Source organism: Ursus arctos, unplaced genomic scaffold (assembly GCF_023065955.2).
Source record: "Ursus arctos isolate Adak ecotype North America unplaced genomic scaffold, UrsArc2.0 scaffold_6, whole genome shotgun sequence".
Classification (NCBI taxonomy): domain Eukaryota; kingdom Metazoa; phylum Chordata; class Mammalia; order Carnivora; family Ursidae; genus Ursus; species Ursus arctos.
The window spans coordinates 58,479,629-58,506,409 of record NW_026623078.1 but is presented as its reverse complement, the minus strand read 5'-3'; the positions used below and the strand labels follow the sequence as shown (position 1 = coordinate 58,506,409).

General features: G+C 37.6%; 1 protein-coding gene across 12 annotated transcripts in view; it reads right to left on the bottom strand.

The window, feature by feature from the left end:
- EMC2 (ER membrane protein complex subunit 2) overlaps positions 1-26,781 on the bottom strand; it is a 560,958-nt gene that overhangs the window by 411,084 nt on the left and 123,093 nt on the right. For 4 of the 12 annotated variants that reach the window (XR_008957809.1, XR_008957814.1, XR_008957808.1 and 1 more), the window contains one exon: positions 13,142-13,336. The exons of the other annotated variants lie outside the window; for them this stretch is intronic. The gene's annotated coding sequence lies outside the window, so the exon portion shown is untranslated. The remainder of the gene's footprint in view (positions 1-13,141; positions 13,337-26,781) is intronic. 12 annotated transcript variants of the gene reach the window in all.

Genomic DNA, 26,781 nt, shown 5'->3' with positions numbered 1-26,781 from the left:
CTGAAGACAATGCTTGTAGAAAGTCTTCACTGATGGGGCCATTAGAATAGAAAGTACATGCTAAAGAATCTAACTAGTACTGTCATAAGCATACAATGCTTCTCTGCTAAGTCACCAGCTACATATGATACTTGATTTATCTTCTTCCAGCTAACACATAAGATATCAGTCATGTAAAGGCCAAAGAGATTACTTATACAGGCAAGAGGAGGTTAAAAAGGGGACTTTTCCTCTCTCAGTGTTGGTTAGGCCACCTACTCACATTCCAAAGGGGCTATATTATACAAGTAGGACTAGTAAAGATTGTGGTAGAGAACCACTTTGTGACCTTCCCATTAACCTCCACCTTATAAAATAGGTTGGGGAGTCTGAGACAAGTCAGTAGAAAAGTGCACTCTTCCTTTAGAGAGAATTGTTGACATGCTATGAGACCCACCAGGTATGGAGCTAATCCAGAAAGACTCAAGAATACTTGAATAGCTTAGTGGATACAGTTGACTGTAGTTTGACTCATATCCAGGGGAGTTTAAGGGCAAGAAACAGAGTATAGGGGTATGCTCTGGGAAATAAAGTGATTTTTCCTGTGGACTATGTGTATGTGAAGAGAGAAGGACAGAGAATGAGAGAGAGAGAGAGAGAGAAAGAGAGAGAGAGAGAGAGAGAGAGAGAGAGAGAGAGAGAAGACACACTGGCCTATAATAATGTTAAATGAATTTTGCTCAAAAGAGCCCCTGGATGAGTGTTGGAAGCACAACACTTAGAGTTCATGTGGAGGTGGTGCATCACCTGTGTCATGAAACTGTAATGTGATGGCTGCAGTGAGGGGGGAGTGTATAAAAACCCTACAAATGAGAAACAGTCAGTTTAGCTTTAAATATTTTCTAAGTCTAGGGCCAGTGTCAACTCCTGATAGTGCCAGCCAAGTCATACTTTTCCTGAACCTTAGCTCTTCTCCACATTTCCAACTCTATCCTTCAGTCCTGGGGAAGCCAACGGTGTCTAGTGGATGGAGGAGAAAGGAAGAAGTGCTGGTTAGGCAAAACAGGGAAAACGACAACCCTGCCTCCTTGCTCCTATAAGACCTTAGTTTAAGCAGTCCCAGAGGAAAAGCTTCAACTTTAAAATAAGGCTGGAGTTTTAATTATTATATAGGGATATACATAATATTCCTGAACTGAAATGGTTTGACCTAATAAAATGACTGGAGAACTGTTTTGTTTTGTTTTTTTAAATCTGAGAGTAAGCAGTTGAGTAATGAGGCCCACCTCAAATCTGATTGAAAGACAACAAAGTAATTAGTCCCTTTGAGTGTGTCTGGCATTAAGTAATGGGAAAGGAAAGCTGTTTTATTTTCCACCTGTACCTTATAATCTCTCTTGCCTTAAATATCGTGAAACAAAGGGGAGAAAATTTTTTCCATTTCCATTTTTTAGGATTAAAATATTTTCCCCTGAAAATTTCCCCAAAAATTACTCCTGAAATGTGATGGAAAAAAAGCTTGTATAAAAACAAACCAAGAAATCTCTTATTTTTAAAAACATGAAAAGGCTCTGGTTCCAAGTAAGATAGAGGAGGTACACTTTTTCCTCTCCTCCCCTGAATGCAGCTAAAAAAACATGGATAGCACACTTGGAGCAGCTATCTGAGAACACAGAAAAGAGTAACAGGTAAGTTTGGAGAAAATACCAGAATTAAAAATATTACCAAATTAGTGGTGAATTCACAATTTCTTTTTCTTCTGCTATCACCAGGCCTGAAGATTAGGCTATGAAACCTGGAAGTAGCATTAGTGTAGAAAGGGAGAGCTAGAGGAGAAGCCCTCTAGTTGTGTTCAAGGAAAAGGAAAGGGGTTCCCTAACACTCAGAGAGAATAGGGAAAATTCCCCCATAAGACTAAAAATAAGTCAAGGATGTGTACTCTTACCATTTCTATTCAATATCACACTGGAAGTCCTAGTGCAGTAACGTGAGACTATGTAAAAGGCATACAGATTGGAAAGTAAATGAAACCATCCCTACTTATTGATAACATATTTCTCTATCTAGAAAACCTCAAGAAATCTAAAAATTAATAACTCCTTGAACTTGCGAGTTTAGCAGATTCCGACACAAAAAGTCAACAACCCGAGATCAGTAGTATTTCTTTACACAAACAATGAACAACTGGAAACAAAAATTAAAACATAAGACCACTTATAATAGTTCCAAAAAAGGAATTACTTAGGTATAAGTCTACAAAATATACAAGACCTATTTTCCAAAAATGTCAAACACTGATGAAAGAAATAAAAAAATAAAAGACCTAGAAAGTGGAGAGACATTTCATGGTCATGGATTGGAGGACTCAACAATAGTAAAAATGTAAATTCTTCCCAAATTGGTCTGCAGATTTAATGCAGTCCTAATCAAATCCCAGCAAAGGTTTTTTGTTTGTTTTTTGCTTGTTTGTTTTGTAGATATAGACAAATTTACTTTAAAATGTATATTGGTGAAGGGATAGATACATAGATCAATGTACAGCATAGAGTCCAGAAATAGACCTTCAGAAATACAACCAATTGACTTTTGCAAAGATGCAAAGACAGTCATTTCAATGAATGATATTATAAAATCTGGACATCCACATGCAAAATTAAAGATGAACTTTGCCCTAAACTTTACTCATTATATAAAAATTAATGTCTAAATGAATCATACATTTAAATATAAAACACAAAACTGTAAATGTCCTAGAAGAAAACAGAGAAAGTCTTACTGATCTTGAGTTAAACAAAGAATTTTTAGACATGACACCAAAAGCATAATCCATAAAACAAAAATTAATAAATTGGACTTTATCAATATTAAAACTTTTGCTCTGCAAAAGTCACTCTTAAGAAAGTGAGAAAAGAAGCTATAGGCTGGAGAACATATTTTAAATACTTATAAATCACATACACAACAAATGACTCATATCCAGAGTATATAAAGAACTCTCAAGTACTGAAAAAACAAATAACTCAATTTAAAAAGTGGACAAAAGATTCGAACAGAAACTTCATCAAAGAGAATATAAGGAAGGCAAATAAGCATACAAAAAGATGCTTAACATTATTAGTCATTAAGGAAATGCAAATCAAAGCCAAAATGTAATGCCACAACATACCTATTAGAATGACTAAAATTAGAAATATGAATAATACAAAGTACTGATAAGGATACAGAACAAATGGAATTCTCACATATTGCTGATAGCAATGTATGGCCAGTCTGAAAAATAGTTTGGCAGTGTCTTCTAAAATTAAACACATACTTACTACATGACCCAGCAATCCCACTCATCACTATTGATCCTAAAGAAATAAAATTCATATTCACACAAAGCCTATATATTAATGTTTACAGCAGTTCTATTAATAATTTCCAAAAACTGGAAGGAAATCAAATTGTCCTTCAATGGATAAACACCCTGTGGTACATCCATGCAATGGAATACTACTTAGCAATAAAAAATGAACTATTGATACACACAAACTGGATGATTCTCAAAGGGATTATAATAAATGAAAGGAGACAATCTGAAAGGGTTGCATATTATATGATTCCATTTACAGGACATTCTTGAAAAGATAAAACTATAATAAGGGAGAACAGATTAGTGACTGCTAGGAGTTATGGATGGGATCAAGTGACTGTGGAGGGGTATAGTTCAAGAGAGTCTTGGGGCGGGAGGAAAGGGAGCTGTTCTACATCCTGATTGTAATGGTGGTTATACAAACCCATGCATATATTGAAATTCACAGAATTGCACACCAAAAAAGCTCAATTTTACTCTGTTAATTCAAAAATTAAAATAAAATAAAGAGATGAGGGAAGTGGTTGGGAAATTCCTTATTCACTCCCTTTACTTTCTGGTAATAGATTTTGCCAACTACTTCTAGCCAGACTAGATTGTCCTACCAGACATGCATTAAATTGTCCAACCAAGATGTGTCTCTTAATCACACAGGCACATTACTGAAGGTGTTCTCCAAGAATCACAAAAGAACTTCCAAAAAATTTGCCAGAATGAGAACTGCCAAAAAAGAAAAAAAAAAAAAAAAAAGAAGAAGAAGAAGAAGAGGATGATGACTCAGGGAAGCCAGGTTCTGTTATTCTTGGCAAGCTTAATTGCCAAACCAAACCCCATCAATTATAAGATAACCATTTACATGGGATTGGGATGATTTCCCTTCTTACCAAAGGAATGAGGCACTTACTACTGCTTATTTAAATTCGTCAAACTGAACATTATTTCTGTTGGGAAATAAATACAATTTCACTTGCTCAATTCTGATTTCAAAGTTAAAGTTACCATTATAAAGACTGCAAAACTGGGCCTCATTTTAGATACATAATGATCACATAAAGGACAAATAAGGAGAAAAAATGTACAGGAAGCCTTTTTTTTTGGCAATTCGTGTGGTTTTAAAAATATATAATTTCTTTGCTAGAATAATAAAGTCTCAATGAAGACATAAATATATATATGTTAATTTGTTCTTAAAATTAAAATATTCAACAGTCCTCGAAAAAGTATATTGTTTATTAAAAGAAAAATAATGAAATGAAATAAAGAACAAGATCATTTCTTAAAAGGCAGGTAGAAAACACTCACCCTCACAAAATCAGGGTCTTTAGAAGTGGTTTGACTTTAAGGAAAAATGTTAGTGAGTGCGTCAAAGTGTTGAGAACATCATCCAGCCTACCTGGTTCTTTCTCTTTACAAATGCATTGAAATGTCATTTCAGTAACTATTCATAGTATAATTTGTATCTACTAAAGCAATTAAAATATTCCAGCTTTGAACCTCCTCTTCTGCTTCACTGATACAGATACAACAAAGGTGAACATAAATTCTGTTAACTGAGCAATCGTGCATGACAGAATATTCAGAAGCCCACGTTATTTTATAATTAATGTGTTTCAGGATGATGTCTGAGGACATGACATTTATACTGAGAAGGTACTTGGATAATTATTTGAGGATTAGCAGTTTCAACAAATGCTGATATGTTTTTTAAAGTGCTACCTGGGTGGTTTCAAAGAAAGAATCAAAGTAAATATGTCTGATGTGTGTGCTTATTTACATACAGATGGAAAGCTTTCTTCCTTATGGTGAAGAGCCATGCAAATCAGGGAATTTCTGCCCTCCTCCCTGGCAGAAGGCTCCAGAACCTATAAGGCCATTTATTTGTTATCCCTTTTAGGGAAAGGGAAGCAATTAATCCCAAACTTTAGCAGCTCTCTTAACCTGTGCAAATTCACTGCCAGCACCCATTCCTTGTCTATAGGCAATAGTTCTTTCCCCAAACACATCTCCTCCCTCTTGATCCCTGATCTTTTAGACTCACATATTACTGATTAAAAACAATATAATGATAATATATCTGGCAAAAAACACTTAATAAAGTTGGTTAATGAAGTCCCAAATTAACAGCAAATCGCATAAGATGGCAGCACATTTCCTTTCTCTCTCCCATTGTACCACGTTCCAAGTTTTGTAATGTTGAAGTCAGAGATAAGGGAGATATGCTTTTATTCTCAGACCCTTTCTATGCGGGCTTTCTGTGTACACTATGCAATTAAAAATAACAATCCCTATTTACTGCACACTAACTTCTACCAAGTACTTTAGATGTATTTCTCTGATCCTTAGCACAGCCCTGAGGCGCAGCTTTCATAAACCCTCTTCCACGAATAAGTAAGTTGAGGCTCAGGGAGGGTACATAACTGATCATGCCATGTATCTAACCATTAGGAACCCAAGGGGGATTCTGGCCATAGTCTGTGTGACACCATGCTGCCTGAGGCCCCTAGGACTCCTATGGCCATATGGCCCGGTTTGCTCTGGACAGTCCAGATGTATGTCTTGTTCTCTCAGCATCCCATCTTATTGGCATTTTTTCCCCTATCCTTTTTCACTTTCAAAAGCATCCCAGTTTTGACAGTTAAAGATGGGACGGCCCTGCCTTTGGAATGCTGACTGATACCACAAAGGGGAAAGATGTGTGTCTCTGTTTCTTTCTCTCTCTCCACAACTTTGCCCTTGATTGATTTCCCTTTTCTTCTCAGATGAGATGTACAATATCTCCTGGGGCCTCCCTTCCAAGCTAGTCCTCTGACAGCTTTTCTTTATGTTTGGATTTTATAATAACATTGAGATATGCCCACCAAGAGACCCAATTGTAAGAATGCAATTAGGTATGGAAAAAAAAGGATAGTTAAAGAGAGTTTCAAAAATCATGTACTCACTGGCTTATTTTCACAGGAATCAAGAAGGAAAATTGGACGAACATTTATGGAATGCCTATAATGCAGCAAGTACTATGCCAAGACATTTACATGAACAAATTTCTCCTTTGCCAATGAGAAAACCCAGATTTGAAAAGATGAAGTAAACTTCCCAGGTCCTGGATAAGGATCTTAACCTTCATGGGTCTGACTCATATGCCTTACTTTCTTTACAACACACTGTCTCCTAAATAAATGTAAATATAACACAGTCATGCATTAACATAAAAATATTACTGGCTAGATTAAGATCAACATATTCTATATTTTACAAATTTGTATTTTTCCCAGGCAATTTTGACCTATACCCTGTTTTCTGTGTCACAAAGCCAGTGTTGACATGAAATGAGCTTGCAGTAACCAGGCCTGTATTTATTCCTCCTTTTGTTTCCTATACATAATTACCAGCGATATGTATGCCTTTGTGATCAGTTTTAGTTGTTTGGTTTGGGATTGGGGCTCTTTCATTGGCAGAGACAATTCCGTAAATTTGTATATTTTAAAAAATAAAGTTAAAAAGAATGAACAAAGTAAAGCTTCCCCTTAAAATGTAATAACACCAATATTTACTTACCACCCTACAATCAAATATTTGGGTTATTTAAAACCAGTTCTTGAATGGCTTCTTTCAGATATACATTCTACCTAAAAAGTCTATGAAAGAAGAGCTTTCAGCTTGCTGTATATATTAAAGGGCTTACAAAGGGCACTGAGCTGAAGTAGAGTAGCACAAACCAAAAAGGTCATATTTCCATCGATTGCCCAAATCGCTCAGTGCCAGCAAATATGCAGCCTGGGCGAGTTTTTTTCAGTTTAATGTCACCAGCCTTGAGGCTGATTGTGGCCTCCTGCCAGAAACAAAAGGCATTTTTGTCTCCTTATATTCTGTTTGAGAACACAACTCCCATGTGAATTTAGTGGTAGCCCTCAATATAACCCCCTCCATTCTTCCCAACCCTCCATATATACAAAGGTTTTGCTTTGTGGTCTCTGTGGCACTTTTGTGAATCTGGGGACACTCCAAGTAGTGACTCAGAATGTTTCAGAAGCCAAAACCAGGTCACTGAGCACCTCTGACCCAGCTGCAGAAATATCCTGCCATTAGCCAGGTACCCCTAGAATCTATCCTGTGCTCTCCAGATAAATGACAAGGAAACATAAAGACTTCATATCAGGACTTGTGACCAAGGAAAATTGTGAAGTAGACCAGGTCTGCCCCTGCAGAATTCCAATCTCCTTGACCTCAAGCTGGAAAAACTTTGAAAGAAACGTGAAGTAGCAGGAAGAACACTGGTCAGAAGACTGGGTTCAAGTCCTACCTCTGCCACCAATTTGCTCTATGACTTCACAAAAACCACCGTGACTCTCAGGTGTTCAGCAGCTTCACTGACAAACTACGTGGACTCTGCTTTCTGAGTTTCTTCTGGCTCAGAAATTATGGTTCTCTTATTTTCCGATTAACTGTTGCTTACTAATGTACCACTGAGATAGGAGTAAATGTGGTGTGGGTTTCTACACCTTTTCCACACTGCTAGTGTCCTCTCCCATCCCTGATCACATGTGAACACCAAGAACAGTTATTTGTTGTGTCTGCCTCCTATGAGATGGAGAGCTCCCTGAGGACGATGTGTGCCTTATTCATTTCTACATTCCCTTTAGTTCAGGTGTGATGTCGGCCATATAGTTGGTCTCAGCAAAAGGAGCTCACTTATTTCTTGACCAGCCAATGGTTGTAGTTGAAGGGCATTTAAGAAGGTAGGATGCACAATAAATTGTTAGCAGGAAAGTTAACTATAGAAAAGGAAGTACCCTGCATTGCCTTTCAAATCTTATCCCAATGCCACCTTCTCCACCATTTTAAGGACAGCCTTTATTTATTCTCATGACAGTCTGATCAATGTAATCATATAACTGTTTTATTTTTAATTTCTTCAACACATGGAATATATATGTGGGGAAGGGAGAGACAGACAGAGAGAGAGGGAGAATACAGTTCCCCTAATTTGTTAACATTTCAACTGGGAAATACCTTCACTGTGTCATTCATACTGGTCCCACCTTTCCAAAATAAAAACTAGCCACAGATGCTGTTCTCCCTTTCCTAGCCCTTCTCTACTGTCTACTACCACAGTGTATTAATTGAATCATTAGTTAACTTTTTAATCAGCAAACTTAGTGGGAGAACTCAAATTTCAAAGGAAAAGACTTAAGAAAGTGAGAAAAAGTGTTGAATCAATAACATGGGCGGGTTCCTACATAATATTCTGTTCAAATTGGATTACCACCGCCCAGGCTTCTGATGAGTACACTGTGACAGTCAACATACCAGATTCCCCAAATTAAACATACTTCTCTATAATTAAATATCACAGCTTCATTGTTCCGATAACAAAATTGAAATATTTTCCACCATCATAATATCCTTAGCAGATAATGTCATTGGAATAGAATGATGTTACCACATGATAATAGGCTCTCAACGCCAAAGTCAAGTTATACTGTTTATTTTCAAAGCAGATCATTACATTGACTTTTTTTCCCATTACCAAGTGATTGATGCAGCTTTAAAGGTGACCAACAAAAATTTCATCAAAAAAATGATCTAACAGTGGGGATATGTGCTGAATGATTCAAATACCAAGGGAGATGCCACATATAGCAGCAGAGAATCCATTTAAAAATTAAGCTTTGCCAAACCTTCAGCAGCAGTTTGCTCTGCAAAATGAGAGCAGCTGTCAGAGGCCCCAAAGTGCCTCAAAAATACAATAAAATCTTGTGTTGACATAGTCCGTTTCTCGATAACTATGGAATTCTGGAATAGAACACCTGCCAGCAGAGGAACCTGGTGTGCACCTAACACACATGCACGAACTCATCTTGACAAGCAGCTTGAAGAAAGGTGGTGCTACAAATAGCAGGGCCTGCAAACAGGCTCTTACCACAAACCAAAGAAAAGCCTTCCCACACGCCTCTGAGACCACAGCCATTTCAGTCACTTAGGGATACAACCCTATCAGTGAGGTCATCTTCAAATACTGGAGACTAACAATGAATACCTTTCTTTTAGACTCAAAGCACTTACACAAAGCCCTTTCAGCTGGAACATGCTCAGTACAAATGACTGCATTATTACATTTCATCTCTCCCCCCCCGGAGAAAGGCAAAGAGACAGGGGTACTATCTCTAAAACAAAAATGCTAGGTGACTCAACTTGAACTGATCGACTTTCAAAATCAGATGTGGTGTTGAAAAAATATACCAACTCCTGTACACTTTTCATTTTAACAAATATTTCATGAGTAAGGCACTGTGCTAAGGGCTGCTGGAGGTAGAAAAAGAAAACAAAAAAAAAAAGTCTACTCTACCCAGATCATGCAGCCTGCTCACTGCTATTTATTTTCTCTGCATGAAGTCGTTTGGGGCTGGGTGGGCTCCAGTTGAGAGTACTTTGTACAATCAGTGCTTGCTGCTTGCATGAGACGTATGCCATGCACAATATTTTTGATGATGATGTTAATTGGTGTTGAACACAACTTATTTATAATTCTAAAGAATTATACGTGTGTTAGGGATGCCTGAGTCCCCAAGGGCCTAAGTTACACGTTAAAGATTAAAAAGGACAGATTTTCAGCTGGACAGTCCAATAGGCTGACACAAACTGATTATTTGCAAATATGGTAGCCACAGTGTCTGAGAGGAAGTGTTAGTAAAAGAGATAAATTTTAAATGATAACTCATTCGTGACAGAAAGCACAGTAATCCAGGGCCCCCTCAAACATATTCCAAGAGAGCACTTCTCGGTGTTACAGATTGCCCTGGGAAAGATCTTGTTTATGCTGGGCTAACCATGAGCACTTCAGCCCTGATTGATGTAGCAGTCCCACAAAATCCATAGCTGTGCCCCCATGCCAAGCTCCTGTCTCGTTCTCCAGCAACTGCTGCTGTGATGTCCTCTGTTAGATGAAAATTCTCCTACCAATAAGGCCCCTGGTTCTGGCCACTCTTGCTCTACTTTGAATTTTCTTTAATGCCCTGTCTCAGTCTCTTGCTCTCACAGTCTTTGTGCTACATTCCTAGCACCCTATACTTCTTTTCAGTAGCACTTATCCCACTTGTCATTGTTTTAATGCCTTATCTTTCCCATTAATCAGCAGTGTGGCCTAGAAGTTAGCATCTGAATTGTTCTCTCCTACATTCCCAGTACCTAGACAGTCCCTGGCACATAGCAGGTGCTTAAAGTATTTGTTGACTGTCCTGATTCCCATATGCACATCCTTCCCTAGCCTTGGGATCTGTTCTTGGTCAAGGGAAAAACTAGACTAAAACTCAAGGGACTCATAAACAAGTCAAACTTGTTGCCAAGGCCAGTTTTTCTTGTGTGCTAGCTTGTGGCAATCCAGCAACTGATTTATTCCTCAGAAAAAAAGCCCTGACCCTGAACCCCCATTTTGGTTCTGTAGGGCTGAGGCCATGACTTGCTACTGCCAGTTTTCTCATGGTTTGGGAGGAAAGCTGGCTACTCATTGACAATCTTCCCTGGCAATTCATATCGACTAGTTTCCATTCTTAGACTCTGCCAATTAATTAGACTCCCTAGAGGCTTTCTCTTGAATTTCTCTGATGAAAGGACACCTTCCTGTTGCTGATTGTCCCATTCTAATTCAAGACCTGATGTAGCTTTAGGAAAATATGCCATTATATCAGACATACTAAAATGCCTAAATTAATTAAATACAACTAGCATAATATTTTGCTGTAAAAATACTGAAAAATCTTCATAATTTTGTTTTAGAAATTATGTAGTACACATAATTCATTTACTTCGAAATTAGCAATAAATTCTCTATAGTCATCATGTTTTTTGAGAATTTCAGCAAGGTTAAAAAAATCCAATCTATAAACTGTTTTCAAGTAAAATCAGTATTAACTAGTGTCATATTTAACAAACAATAAAATAACATGTTATACCTTATATACACTGAAGTAAACATTTATTAATTTCAATTTTACTGTTGTCTTTTCATATTTGAAGCCAACACTTTTTTCAGTCCTCAAATATTTTTATGGGCTCCTGCAAATCTCATAGTCCCTAGGCCATATTCTTTTTTTTTTTAAACATATTATTTTTTTCATTAGAGAGAGAGACAGAGTGAGAGAGAGAGCACAAGTGCGGTGAGGGTTAGAGGGAGAAGCTGACTCCTTGATGAGCAGGGAGCCCCATGCGGGGCTCAATACAGGGCTTGATCCCAGGACTCCCGAATCATGACCCAAGCGGAAGGCAGATGCTAAGCTCAACCACTGAGCCACCCAGGCGCCCCCCTCAGGCAATATTCTTACAGTACCAGAGGCACAAAATTGCCTTGTCCTAAAAAAGATTCTATTCTTTATTCTTATGAGCCAGTGCAAAGTTCCATGGCCTGCCCTTTGACAACCTGTTAAGAAAGACCTACAAAGTTGAACACTTCAACAGGCAACTATATCATGGACAAAGTCCATGCTGTTCTCTTGGGTTAGGGAAATCTCCATGCTATTGTAATTTCCCTATCATTATTAAACACTGCACAGTTTTTATAAAGACTTGGGAATGTAGTCCCAGATTTTGTCTGAAGACATGTCTCTTTGTCTATAAACCCCCACTCCTATACCATGTTGCCAAACAGGTGGTTCTTGGGGCTATACCACGTAGGTCCAGAACTATGCCCCCAGATATGTGGCCAAAACCCAAAAACAGGTTGCTTTTGCCTCATACAGGACACATTTTATTCCTTTCACTAGATTGTGTACCAAGTTTCACTTTCAAAAAATATTCTCGAGGCACCTGGATGGTTCAGTCAGTTAAGCAGCCGACTCTTGATTTCGGCTCAGGTCATGATCTCATGGGTCCTGAGATGGAGCCCCAGGTTGTGCTCCGTGCTAAGCAGGGAATGTACTTGAGAAGTCTCCTCCTCTCCCTCTGCCCCTCCCCCCCACCCTTGCTCTTGCTAGCACATGCACTCTCCTTCTCTCTCTCAAATAAATAAATTAAAAATATATATATTCTCAAAAGAATGTCCAGATCTTCAACCCAGCATTGCTGCTTTGCTCTCCCAATTTCCTTAGAGGGAGGCTGAGTGACTCTTTTCCGGAGGGGTTATTTTTTTTTCATTTATTCAACAATAGTTATTGAGCATCTACTACGAATGAATGAGTGAATGAACAATAAGAATGTGAGTTGGAGAGTCTGAAAAGTGCTGCGACCCAGTAGAGGTCCCTCAGTCACCCAATAATGCAAGCCTCCAAAGGCTTAGACAAAGCATATTCTGCTTAATACAGAGCCCAGGACAGATATTCTCCTGGTAACTAGGCAGACACACAAGGACAAACATGGCATACCGACTGCAATTGGATTTGTGTCCCAAAATAGATACTTCTGGTTATAATATTAACTTACTTCAAATTACATATGCATCTCTGAAGTATTACTAAATAATATGTTTCACAGATACTGGAAATGGGAAGACCTCATTAGATCATGCAATTCTCTCTCTCTTTCCCTTTTTTTCCCTGGTTTCTAAATGAATTTTCTACTCCCCTATGATTAGTGGGATTTGGTTATGACCAAACTGTCAACTGTTTGGAAGCACTTACTTAATCATGTTAGCAAGGAACAGGTAAAAATGTACACTCAACTGAGTCTATCTTTGCTGCTCTTTGGGCTTTACTTCTATCCACAGTGTCAAGTCTTATAAATAGAGGTTACTTCATTCTGTTTCAATAAGTAATATGATGTTAATGAGTCCTTCTAATTCTGTTAAGTCTCCTCAAGATCTGAACATGATTAATAACTTACTTTAAATCACTGTGAAGCTGCACTTCCATTTCCTCCAAGGAGTCATCTGCTTATTTGCAGATTTATCAGTGAAATTCACAAAAAAGTGAATTGGCCCTCCAAAGATTCACAGTTCTTTGCACCAGACCTGCTGGATTTCCATATGGTTGGATGCCATCTTCTTAGGGCAGATGACTGATCAATAGGAGCAATTTGCTGAGTATGAAAAACACAAAAGTCAAGAGCCTGGCATGTGTACATGGACGAGCTAGATTCAAGTCCTGGATTTACCATTTACTATTTGTAAGACATTGAGAATTTTACTTAATCTCTCTCTGCCTCTCTTCTTCATCTATAAAACAGTGCTGGTAATAGCACCAGCCATAGGGTTGCTTGTAAAGATTAAATGAATTAGAGCAGAAAACTGGCATATAATAAATGCTCAATAAATAAAAACAATTTATTTTAAAGTGATGAAAATTTCTCATATCTGATTTTCTCTACTTTATGTATTCAAAAATATGTACTTGCTCAACACAAATATAAGCTGAAGAGGAACTTATAGTATATAAGCTAAGTAGGAAAGCAAAAAATATGCCAAAATTTTAGAATTTATTTTTGTTTTTTTTTCTTTATTTGTTATATTATTTTATATGCTACATGCACATTTGTGGCAGGCATTAATTTCTAAAATGGTCCCTTGAAATGTGATACTATAATTTTTGGAATCTGTGAATACAATAAGATATAGCCCCCATGATTATGTTATGGTTTATAGTGTACTAGGGATATTATCTAAGTGGGTTTGATCTAATCCCATGAACACTTAAAAGCAGAGAGCTTTCTCTGCCTGGTAGAAGAATTCAAAGACGAAGCAAAAGGAAATTTTGACACACAAATGCTGCCTCGAAGATACAGGGAGTCACATGAGAAGGAATGTGGGTAGTCTCTCAGTTGCTGAAAAGTCCTTTGCCGACAGCTAAGAAGGATATAAGGACATCCAACCTACAACTACAGGGAATGAATTCTGTCAACAAAATGAATGAGCTTAGGTTTGAATTTCTCCCCAGAGCCTCCAGACAAGAAGTTTACTTTTTTTCTTTAATCCTTACTAAAATCCTAAGGGCAGAAATTAGTATTTCCAATTACAGATGAGGAAACCAAGCTTCACTGTCATTAATCAATCACCTTTTCTAGTAGCACACAGCTAGTAAGTACTATAGCCAGGATTTGAACTAAAGTCTCTTTGAAGGTAAAGTTTGAGTTTTTGACATTATACCAACAATAATACAAACTAGAACCTTAAGAACTATGCTGTTTTGTATCTGCATATTCATTTAGCACTTACTAAGTGCATTCCACGTGTCAGGAGTAAAAAGATATGTTCTGTCCTCAGGGAAGAAACAGTTTTAAAAAAATCATTTCTTGGGGCGTCTGGGTGGCTCAGTTGGTTAAGCACCTGCCTTCAGCTGAGGTCATGATCCCAGAATCCTGGGATTGAGCCCCACATCAGGCTCTCTGCTCAGCAGGGAGTCTGCTTCTCCCTCTCTCTCTGCCTACTTGTGCTGTGCTCTCTTTCTCTGTCAAATAAATAAATAAAATCTTAAAAAAAAAACAAACACTTCTACCAAGAGATAAGGATAGACATCACGAGGGAAATGTTAGTAACTTGGGCCTAGAAAATGATTAAGACTTCTCCAAATCAAACAATCCAGAGTTAGCTTGGAAGGAGGCTGAGATCTCAGTTCACCTGGACCAGATTATATCTGAGACTTAAATTCTCTCCATATTCAGTTCCTCTCATTTGACTCATGGCTTTTGCTTGGATACCTCCAGAGAAGAGAAAGATGTTCTACTGGTGACTCTTGAAAAGTCTTTCAAACTTGTGATTCTGTGGTTCTACCATTTTGACACACTTGTTGAATTTCTTTCCACATTTCTTTTTTTTTTTTTTTTTTACGATTTATTTATTTATTTTAGAGAGAAAGAGTGAGAGCACAAGTGGAGGGGGAGGTGCAGAAGGAGAGGGACAGAGAGAGAATCCTCAACTCAGGCAGACCCCATGCAGAGTGCAGAGCCTGAAACAGGGCTTCATCCCATGACTCTGAGATCATCACCTGAGCTGAAATCAAGAGTTGACGCTTAATTGACAGAGCCACCCAGGTGCCCCTTTCCATATTTCTTTATATAGCAATATAGAGATCACCTTAGGTAAGAAAAGGTCTGAGCCTAAGGGAAGTCAATTATGAGAAATGACCAAAGCAGGATATTACATGGTCAGATTTTCATTTTCAAAGATTTCTCCAGCAGAACTGTGGAGGATGGATGGAGTTGAGGGAGGCAGAGAGATGAGATAAGGCTCAGGAAAGAGCTATAGGGATGGAGACAAAGAAACCTAAAATATTATTGGGAAATAAAACTGGCAATATCAGGGTTGATTGATGATAAAAAGAAATCAATCAAAAATGACTTGAGTATCTGGCTTGGGAGACAGGATTATACATTGAAATGGAGACCGAAAAGGATGCACAAATTTGTAGAACAAAGGTAGTTTATTTCCATACATTTGAGCTAACCACAAAATATACAAGTGAAATATTATTAGTCTAGTGATCAGAGAGGTGAGGTGTGAAGAGATTGGGATGTCATCACCATTTAGGTGACAACCAAAACCCTATAAATGAGCTAGATTACCAGGGAAAGGAGCTGGAGGGAGGAGAGCAGTGACCAAGGATGGAACCGTAAGCAACACCAACATTAACAGCAGGGAGAGGAAGGGAAGTGGGAAAGTAAAGAGGACTTGTAGGAGAAGCAGGAAGAACACCAGGGGAAATTTAATATATGCATTCCTCCCCCCACTATGGTATGTATACACAAACACAAGTTAAGAAAAATAATTGAGATACACTATTCCCCTTATTTAATCACTTCCACCTAACTGAAGGATTCCCCCCCCCCTAGTTTTGAAACAGTATCCCACTTACTGGGTTAGAAAAACCAGAGAGAACTGGTCAGTACTTATTTCTCTGTTTTTCAAGTCACCCACGTCAATTCCCTCTCCATTCTCCTACAGTAAAGAGTCTTCCAAGCTGTTGCCCTCTTCTGTAAATGTCCGATACATGACATTTGACCTGAGGCCCTGGTAGCTCTAGGTTCCTTCTGCATCTTGTTTTCTCTTTTACATGCAGCCTTGGTTAAACCTTTTGCCTTCAAATAAGAAACTCAGTTCTTAAAAATGAAGAAATGCAAAGTCTAGATTTAAATTAACTAGTGATTGCCATGTCAATGGGAGAATCATGCTTTTTAGAGAAATGAGATTCTCAAAGAAAAATGAAGGTAATGAGGGTAGCAGCCAGGGCAAAACCATACTTTCCTTATATTATACTCTACCACAATTTTACATGATTCATCTCAGGAGGAAGGAAAAAAAAAAACTTTGGAAGGATTATATTTGGTAATCCTTCTTCATTAGCAAAAATTAAATCAAGAAGAGCAAATGCTTCTTTGATTCAGTTCCAGTATATTCGGTTTCCTCACATTCAAAGCCTTGGTTCCACTCCCCCCCCCCACCCCTTACATATACACTAGAATATAAAACCCAGACGTTTCCTCTCCCTCTTCCCTCCTTGAATCTTCAGCATCATCACAAACCATTACATATTTCCCTTATGTACAAATTTAGAATCTATCTTCTACCCCAAGAATACAAAGTCTATGAAGGTTGGGATTTTTTTTCTACCATATTTACAGCTTAATTCCCAGGATTTAGAACAATTATTGACCTGTAGTTTATGCTCAATAAATGTGTTCAATAAATGAATTAATGTTGCCACATCACCATCAGATTTCTTTCTACTGTTACTGTATAATGCCTTAATAGAAATAATCAAAGAGATAAAGTATTATAAATAACAATGACATTAACAAATGTAAAAGGCATATATAATACAAGTACTTCTAGTAATGCTCCTACATAGTTATATAACCTTGAATATAACATATATTCTTCATTATATTCACCTATAAGAAGAGAGTACGGTAAATTGACCCTCAAGATTCCTTATGGCTTCAGAATCTAATGCTTCTAGATTTAGGTTAAGTTAATGAAATGAAAGAAGAAGAGAGAAAGGTCAGTATCTACGAAAGCTTTTTATAATAGAATTGTGGCTCAAGGGGTGGGATGGGTAAGGGATAATAGTGAGTACTGGGTGGAGGGTAAAGAGAGGAAGTCAGCAGTAAATTCTGGCAAGAACAGGGCCAAAGAGAACAGAAGTGGGACAGTTCAAGAGGAAACAATTCATGAGATGTTGTGCTTTTAGGGCAATCATTGTCAGTTTCAGGATGAAGGAGGCAAGACATGAGATGTCATCTGTCATCTATTAGCTATAAAAAAAAATGTGGTGTGTGTGTTTAAAATTAGAGAGAGACCTATCCAGGAACAGTTTCTGTTGGAACCCCAGTGTGGCCGCCAATCACGGAGAACCCCTAGATTCATGGCTGAGTCTATGTTGCTGATGGTTTTTTGGGTTCTCAATTACAGAGGTAGAAGATGAGCTAATGGAATGACCCATATATATTCTTATTTTTAACTAAAAAATCCAAAAAGAATTCTAAGTGGTCCCTTCTAGAAAATCTCAGGAAATAGTTCATCTATCCCATGGCCTTTCCCTTCTGTCTTGTCTCTGCTCACCACCACAAATAAAAGAATGTTTTTCTGAATACTTCTTTTGTTTACTTGGAGTTTCACAAGACCCAATCTCAAACTGATATGCAGTCAAAACATAGAAATTGGAGGGTTTTTCTTAGAGAAAATTCAACTTTCTCAATAAGCACATTCTTTTGCAACATTAACAATGACTTTAAGTAAATATTTGGTTTCATTTCTATCATTCTTAAAAAAAATTCAACTAACACCATAGCATCTCTGAAAAATCTATTAAAGAAAAAAATCACTAACATCCAATATAATAAAATAAAAACATATCCATTCCTCCAGCTTGTATAGCTACCCACAATTCCAGTACGGTTTCCTAATTAAAACCAAAAAGGAAATAAACTCACTAAATCCCATTGGAATCCACCAAACACAGCTATAAATTTTAAAAATATAAAACAATGTTACAAGCATTTCTTTTGAATAAGTGTCTACATTCTTTTATTTATCTAAAATGTAATTGCTGTGTTGAAATATCACTAAGAAAATGAATATACCCTTAACTGAAAAAAGTAAAAACAATAATTTTAAATGACCTAATTAGTTCTACTAATCCATTTAACTACTGCTTTTTAGCCAATACCAGCAGGAAAGTATGACTTCCTGGGTTTGGAAATGATACACAGCTTAATGAGCTTATACAATAATGCTGCCTACTTTTCCCTTCCAAATGAAACAGCAACTTATCTCTATTCATTTTGTGTAAGACAAAATTTTGCATACCATTTCAATCCTTTTTCAGTGATTTCTAGGAATATGTGAGAAGAGAATTCCAGACATGTCTTAGAAGGCAGGAGTGGAAGGTGGACCTACTCATTTTATTTCCATGAGAACTTTATGGACCTTGTGGTAAAAAACATAGGGCCTCTTGGGATTGAGGAGTGGCCCCAGAAGAGTCTAGGAATAATGGATCCTGCTTAGCTTCCTAGGCAGTGTACTACGTCGGAAAGGACTTCATTTGAAAGAAGAGTCAGGGCACTTCCTTGGTCCATTAGCTATGGTGTTTGCAAAGGTGAATGGTTTTAAGTACACTATATCACTATGGTACCACTGAAATTATAATTCGACCGAGCAGTACAAAGAATGGGCCATGGGAGGGAAGAGAGGGAATAGTAATTAAGATTTATCAAATGAAAAAAAACTTGTAACTGCCATATAATACTTAGAACACACTGCTTCTCCAACTAAATAGTTTTATTCAGAGGCAAAGAGAATAGTTTTTGCCCCACTGCCTCCCCTCACCTACCACCACTACCACCACCACCAGTGAACAATAGTCCGAGTTTCTAAACATTTCACAGGTGGACCAATTCTTCCCTCCAGTGGCATGTTATACAGATATAACACAGATCAAAGGTATTAATTTCCTAGGGCTGCCATAACAAAATATCACAAATGGAGTAGCTTAAAACAGACATGTATTCTCTCACAGTTCTGGAGACTAGAATTCCAATATCCAAGTGCCAGCAAGTTGGCTCCTTCTGGAGGTTCTGAGTTAGAATCTATTCTGTGATTTTTTTTCTTGAAGCTTCTAGTGGTTGGCCTTAGTCCTTGGCATTCCTTGGCTTGTAAACATATCACTTCAATCTCTGTCTCCATCTTCACACAGTGTTCCCCCTAGTGTGTCTCTTTTGTGTCTATGTCCAAATCCACCTCTTCTTATAAGCATACCAGTCACTGGATTAGGGTCCACCCTAATCCAGTTTGACCTCATTTAACTTGATTATATCTGCAAAGATCCCATCTCCAGGTAAAGTCACATTCACAGGTACCAGGGGTTAGAAAGGCAAGATATACACACACACACACACACACACACACACACACACACACACATATTTTGGTGGCACAGGGGAGGGCACAATTCAATGGACAACAGCTACCCTGGTAGAAAGGCTGTTTAAAGGAGGAGGAGGGTGCCATCCGTAAGGTACCCATCATCCTTGAGGTATGTGCTGAAGCATTTTCAAGGAATCCTAAAGTTCTATAGAGAGAAGTTTAAAAAGAAGCATTAGAGTAATTACAACTTTATCAATATCAAGAACACTCCAGGCAACCTCCAGTGTAGCTGCGGCTATAAAGAATAATAACATCATGACTAGAAAATCATGATCACAAACTCAAAAGTTAATGTGAGAATTTACTAGTTTTAGAATGAGTTGTAAGAATTTCTATTTCAATAAGCTCCTAGGTGATGCTAATACTACCAGATCTTACTTAGGTCAGAGTTTTAGTAGCACATATTTAGGGGAAGATAGTACTGTCCAGTATGAAGAAAATTGATTGATGAGAAAGAGGCTGGCACAAACCCTGATATTATCTAAGGCTACAAAGCTTGTTGGAATCATGGAGATAAACACACACACACACACACACACACACACACACACACACTTGATATCACAATTTCTGAACTGAAAAGGTCGATGTGTGGAGTTGTTGGACTGCTCTCTCATCACTCCACCTTCCTGTAATAGAAGGAATGGAAAATGTTGAAAGTTCTTTTTTGGTTACTGGTGGGTTTTTGGTGTTTTTATTTTTGTTTTGTTCCATATTTTACATGAAAGTTCCTTGGGAAAGAAGGATAGGAAATAAACAGTGCTAGTACTGGGGAAAAAATTGAGATAAAAGTGAATTGAGGTAAAAGTATGAGAAGAAAGGGATAAAGTAAGGGGGGGTAATCAGAGGGGGGAGTGAAGCATGAGAGACTATGGACTCTGAGAAACAAACTGAGGGCTTCGGAGGGGTGGGGGTGGGGGAATGGGATAGGCTGGTGATGGGTAGTAAGGAGGGCACGTATTGCATGGTGCACTGGGTGTTATACGCAACTAATGAATCATCGAACTTTACATCAAAAACCAGGGATGTACTGTATGATGACTAACATAATATAATAAAAAAAATATTTTAAAAAAATAAAATAAAAGTATCAGAGTTAATTAGCAAAACTTTTTCCAAGGAACCCAGAAGTCAGAAATGGCTCAGACCTGGAGGCTACATGACCACACACAGGGGAATCTGACACTTTGCTGCATTCCCTACAGTGCCAACTTAGTCAACCTGAAGGAGGCCCTGAGAGCAATGAAGGAGAAAGTCAGATAAGACACGGTGAAAAGGAAGTCATGCTCCCTAGCTACTGCGATTTAGAAAAAATAGCTAGCAATAAGCTATTGGTGTAATGAAGATTTTTAGAATAATAGAACACCATTAGCAACTATATGTCAAGACATTTGCAAACCTAGTTTAAATGGATACATTTCTGGAAAAATATAAGATGCCAAGATAAACCCAAGAAGAAATATAATACTTGAATAGATGAATCACCATTAAAGAACTGGATATGGGAATCAAGAACTCCCCCTCCAAAAATGGCCAAACCTTGGTCCCATATGGTTTTGTAGTTGAATGCTACCAAACTTTCAAGAACAGATAATCCCTTTCTCATACAAGTTGTTCCAGAAAAATAGAAGAAAGGGGAAAGCTGCCCAACTAATTTTATGAAACTAGTATAACCATGAATCCAAAACTGGATGAACAATAACGAGGGGGAAAGTATAGATATAATTAACTTATAAACATTTTAAACACACAGAAATCCCTAAGTTATTAGACAACCAAATCTATCAATTTATTTAAAAATTAATACACCAGAATCCAATGTAATGGATTCAACCAATCCAAAATAGTTTAATATCACAAAACTTACTAATGCAATTCACAACATTAATAAACTAAAAGAAAAAAAATCACATGATTATCTTAATAAATGAAGAAAAACTACATTTGATAAAGGTCAATAGATTTTTATGACTAAACTCTCAGAAAGCTAGAGTGAAAGGAATTTCCTTGACTAGATAAAGGCTATCTAGTAAAACCAAAAAGTTAAGAATATTCCCTTTAAGAACTGGAACAATATAGGAATTTCCATTTTCTCTATTACTATTCAGTTCAGTAATAGAGAACATCCTAACTAGCAGTAAGAAAGATAAAAATGATAAGAAAGGGTTATGATAATTGCAAGGGAAGGTGCAAGACATTATTTCCTGATGGTACGATCATTTAAAAAAAAGAAAAAAAAACTATTGGAACTAATAATAGAATTCACCAAGTTTGTAAATACACTATCACATTATACAAATGGAAAAAGTCTATAAAGTGAGAGTAATCTAATGAAGAATGAGTCAGGAAATCACAGATGTTGGTGAGGATATGGAGACAGGGGAACCCTCCTACACTGTTGGTGGGAATGCAAGCTGGTGCAGCCACTCTGCAAGTAGTATAGAGGTTCCTCAGGAAGTTAAAAATAGAGCTACCCTGCAACCCAGTAATTGCACTACTGGGTATTTACTCCAAAGATACAAATGTAGTGATCCGAAGGGCCACCTGCACCCCAATGTTTATAACACCAATGTCCACAATAGCCAAACTATGGAAAGAGCCAAGATATCCAACAACAGATGAATGGATAAAGAATATGTGGTACACACACACACACACACACACACACACACACACACACACACCGGAATATTACGCAGCCATAAAAAATGAAATCTTTCATCTTGCAACAACATGGGTAGAACTAGAGGCTATTACGTTAAGTGAAATAAGTCAATCAGAAAATGACAATTATATGATCTCACTGATATGTGGAATTTAAGAAACAAGGCAGAGGATATATGGAAAGAGAGGAAAAAATGAAACAAGACAAAACCAGAGAGGGAGACAAACCATAAGAGACTCTTAATCATAGGAAACAAACTGAGGGTTGCTGGAGGTGAGGGTGGGGATGGGGTAACTGGGTGATGGACATTGGGGAGGGTATGTGTTGTAATAAGCACTGTATAAGACTGATGAATCACAGACCTGTACCCCTGAAACAAATAATACGTTATATGTTAATTTAATTTTTTTTTTAAATCTTGGGAAAAAAAACCCAACTAAGAGGGCAGAATAAATGGTCCAAAAACAAGCCTACAGATCATCTTTAGGTAAGATGGAAAGTACAAACCCCAATTTTTGCTTACAATATAGAGTGCTAGATTTCTCCAAAGTATCAACCAAAAAAAATTGGCCTTTTTCTACAAATCTGTGTTGTTATAGAGACTTATTGGAAAACCAGGAGGGATTTATTGGAATAATAAAAGAATTTTATGTTTATATCCAATTCAATACACTGCTTACACTTGTTACATGAAGACTAGACATGCCTTACATCTAGTAGTTTGGAGAGTAAACATGACAGTGAAGCCAACAACTCTCAAAGCTCAAAGCAAGATGCCTCAGAAAAAAAGCAGTATGGTATTTCACAGAGAATTCAAATAGGGGCATGAGTAAAAAAGAAAGTGATTGATTTGATGCTCTCAATATTTGTGAAGAAATCTTCCAAAATACTTTCTCTTATTTTGTTGAGGCTGGGGCGCCTGGGTACTCAGTTGGTTGAGCAATGGACTCCTGGTTTTGGCTCAGGCCATGATATCATGGGTTGTAAGACTGAGCCCTGCCCCAACCTGGTTGGGCTCTGAGCTCAGCAGGGAGTCTGTTTAAAGATTCTCTCTCTCTTTGTCCCTCCCTCCACTCTCTCTCTCTCTCAAATAAATAAATCTTTATTTTTATTTTATTTTATTATTTTATTTATTTTATTTTATTATGTTAGTCACCATACAGTACATCATTAGTTTTTGATGTAGTGTTCCATGATTCATTGTTTGCATATACCACCCAGTGCTCATTGCAATATGTGTCTCCTTAATACCCATCACTGGGCTAGGCCATCCCCCCACTCCTCTCCCCTCTGAAACCCTCAGTTTGTTTCCTGGAGTCCATAGTTTCTCATGGTTCATCTCCCCCTCTAATTTCCCCCCCTTCATTTTCCCCTTCCTTCTCCTAATGTCCTCCATGCTATTCCTTGTTTTCCAGGTATAAGTGAAACCATATGATAATTGTCTTTCTCTGCTTGACTTATTTCACTTAGCATAATCCCCTCCAGTTCCATCCATGGCGATACAAATGGTGGGTATTCATCCCTTCTGATGGCTGAGTAATATTTCATCGTATATATGGACCACATCTTCTTTATCCATTCGTCTATGGAAGGGCATCTTAGCTCCTTCCACAGTTTGGCTATTATGGACATAGCTGCTATGAACATTGGGGTGCATGTGCCCCTTCTTTTTACTACCTCTGTATCTTTGGGGTAAACACCCAGTAGTACAATTGCTGGGTCATAGGGTAGCTCTGTTTTTAACATCTTGAGGAAACTCCATACTGTTTTCCAAAGTGGCTGTACCATTTCATTCCCACCAACAGTGTAAGAGAGTTCCCCTTTCTTCACATCCATGCCAACATTTGTTGTTTCTTGTCTTGTCAATTTTTGCCATTCTAACTGGTGTAAAGTGGTATCTCAATGTTGTTTTGATTTGAAGTTCCCTGATGGCTAATGATGTTGGATATTTTTTCATGTGTCTCTTAGCCGTTCATATGCCTTCTTTGGAGAAGTGTCTGTTCATGTCTTCTGCCCATTTTATGACTCGATTATTTGTTTTTTGGGTGTTGAGTTTGAGAAGTTCTTTATAAATCTTGGATACCAGCTCTTTATCTGATATGTCATTTGCAAATATCTTCTCCCATTTGGTAGGTTGCCTTTTAGTTTTGTTGACTGTTTCCTTTGTTGTGCAGAAGCTTTTTGTCTTGATGAATTCCCAATAGTTCATTTTTGCTTTTGTTTCCCTTGCCTTTAGAGATGTGTCTTGCAAGAATTTGCTGTGGCCGAAGTCAAAGAGGTTACTGCCTATGTTTTCCTCTAGGATTTTGATGGGCTCCTGTCTCACACTGAGGTCTCTCATCCATTTAGAGTTTATCCTTGTGTGTGGTGTAAGAGAAAGATCAAGTTTCATTCTTCTGTATATAGCTGTCCAATTTTCCCAACAACATTTGTTGAAGAGACTGTTTTTTTCAACTGGATATTCTTTCCTGCTTTGTTGAAGATTAGTTGACCATAGAGCTGAGGGTCCATTTCTGGGCTCTCTCTTGTGTTGTATTGATCTGTGTGTCTGTTTTTGTGCCAGTACCATGCTGTCTTGGTGATCATAGCTTTCTAATACAGCTTGAAATCAGAGAACGTGATGCCCCAGCTTTGTTTTTCTTTTTCAACATTTCCTTGGCAATTCGGGGTCTTTTCTGGTTGCATACAAATTTTAGGATTATTTGTTCAAGCACTTTGAAAAACGCCATTGGTATTTTGATCGGGATAGCATTGAAAGTATAGATTGCTCTGGGCAACATAGACATTTTAATAATGTTTATTCTTCCGATCCATGAGCATGGAATGTTTTTCCATCTTTTTGTGTCTTCTTCAATTTCTTTCATAAGTGTTCTGTAATTTCTAGAGTATAGACCCTTTACCTCTTTGGTTAGGTTTATTTCAAGTTATCTTATGGTTTTTGGTGCTATTGTAAATGGAATCGATTCTTCAATTTCTCTTTCTACAGTTACATTTTTAATGTATAGGAAAGCAACTGACTTCTGTGCATTGATCTTGTATCCTGCCACATTACTGAATTGCTGTACGAGTTCTAGTAATTTGGCGGTGGAGTCTTTTGGTTTTTCCACATAAAGTATCGTGTCATCTGCAAAGAGAGAGTTTGACTTCTTCGCCAATTTGAATACGTTTTATTTCTTTTTGTTGTCTGATTGCTGTTGCCAGGACTTCTAGTACTATGTTGAACAATAGTGGTGAGAGTGGGCACCCTTGTGTTCCTGATCTTAAGGGAAAGGCTCTCAGCTTTTCCCCATTGAGAAAGATATTTGCTGTGGGCTTTTCATAGATGGTTCTTAGGAAATTGAGGACTGTTCCCTTTATCCCTACATTCTGAAGAGTTTTAATCAGGAAAGGATGCTGTATTTTGTCAAATGCTTTTTCTGCATCATTTAAGAGGATCATATGGTTCTTGTGTCTTCTCTTATTAATGTGTTCTATCACATTGATTGATTTGCAAATTTGAACCACCCTTGCATCCCAGGGATGAATCCCACCTGGTTGTGATGGATAATCCTTTTAATGTACTGTTGGATCCTAATAGCTAGGATCTTGTTGAGAATTTTGGCATCCATATTCATCAAGGATATCAGTCTGTGATTCTGCTTTTTGATGGGGTTTTGCCTGGTTTTGGGATCAAGGCAATGCTGGCCTCATAGAATGAGTTTGGAAGTTTTCCTTCTGTCTCTACTTTTTGTAACAGCTTCAGGAGAATAGGTATTATTTCTTCCTTGAATGTTTGGTAGAATTCCCCTAGGAATCCATCACACCCTGGACTCTTGTTTTTCAGGAGGTTTTTGATCACTGCTTCAATTTCATTGCTGGTTATTGGTCTATTCAGATTGTTAATTTCTTCCTGTTTCAGTCTTGGTAGTTTATAGGTTTCCAGGAAGGCATCCATTTCTTCCAGGTTGTTTAACTTATTGGCATATAGTTGTTGATAATAATTTCTAATAATTGTTTCTATTTCCTTGGTGTTAGTCATGATCTTTCACCTTTCATTCATAATTTTATTAATTTGGGTCTTTTCTCTTTTCTTTTGGATAAGTCTGGCCGGTGGTTTATTGATCTATTAAGTCTTTCGAAGAACCAGCTTCTAGTTTTGTTGATCTGCTCTACTGTATTTCTGGTTTCTAATTTTCTAATTCATTGATCTCTGCTCTAATCTTATTTCTCTTCTCCTGTGTGGCTTAGGGTTTATTTGTTGTTCTTTCTCCAGTTCTTTAAGGTGTAAAGTTAGTTTATGTATTCAGGATTTTTTTTTCTTTTTTTTTTTTTTGAGTGAGGCTTGGGTGGCTATGTATTTCCCCCTTAGGACTGCCTTTGCAGTACCCCATAGGTTTCAAACCAATGTGTTTTTATTCTCATTTGTTTCCATGAATTGTTTAAGTTCTTCTTTGATTTTCTGGT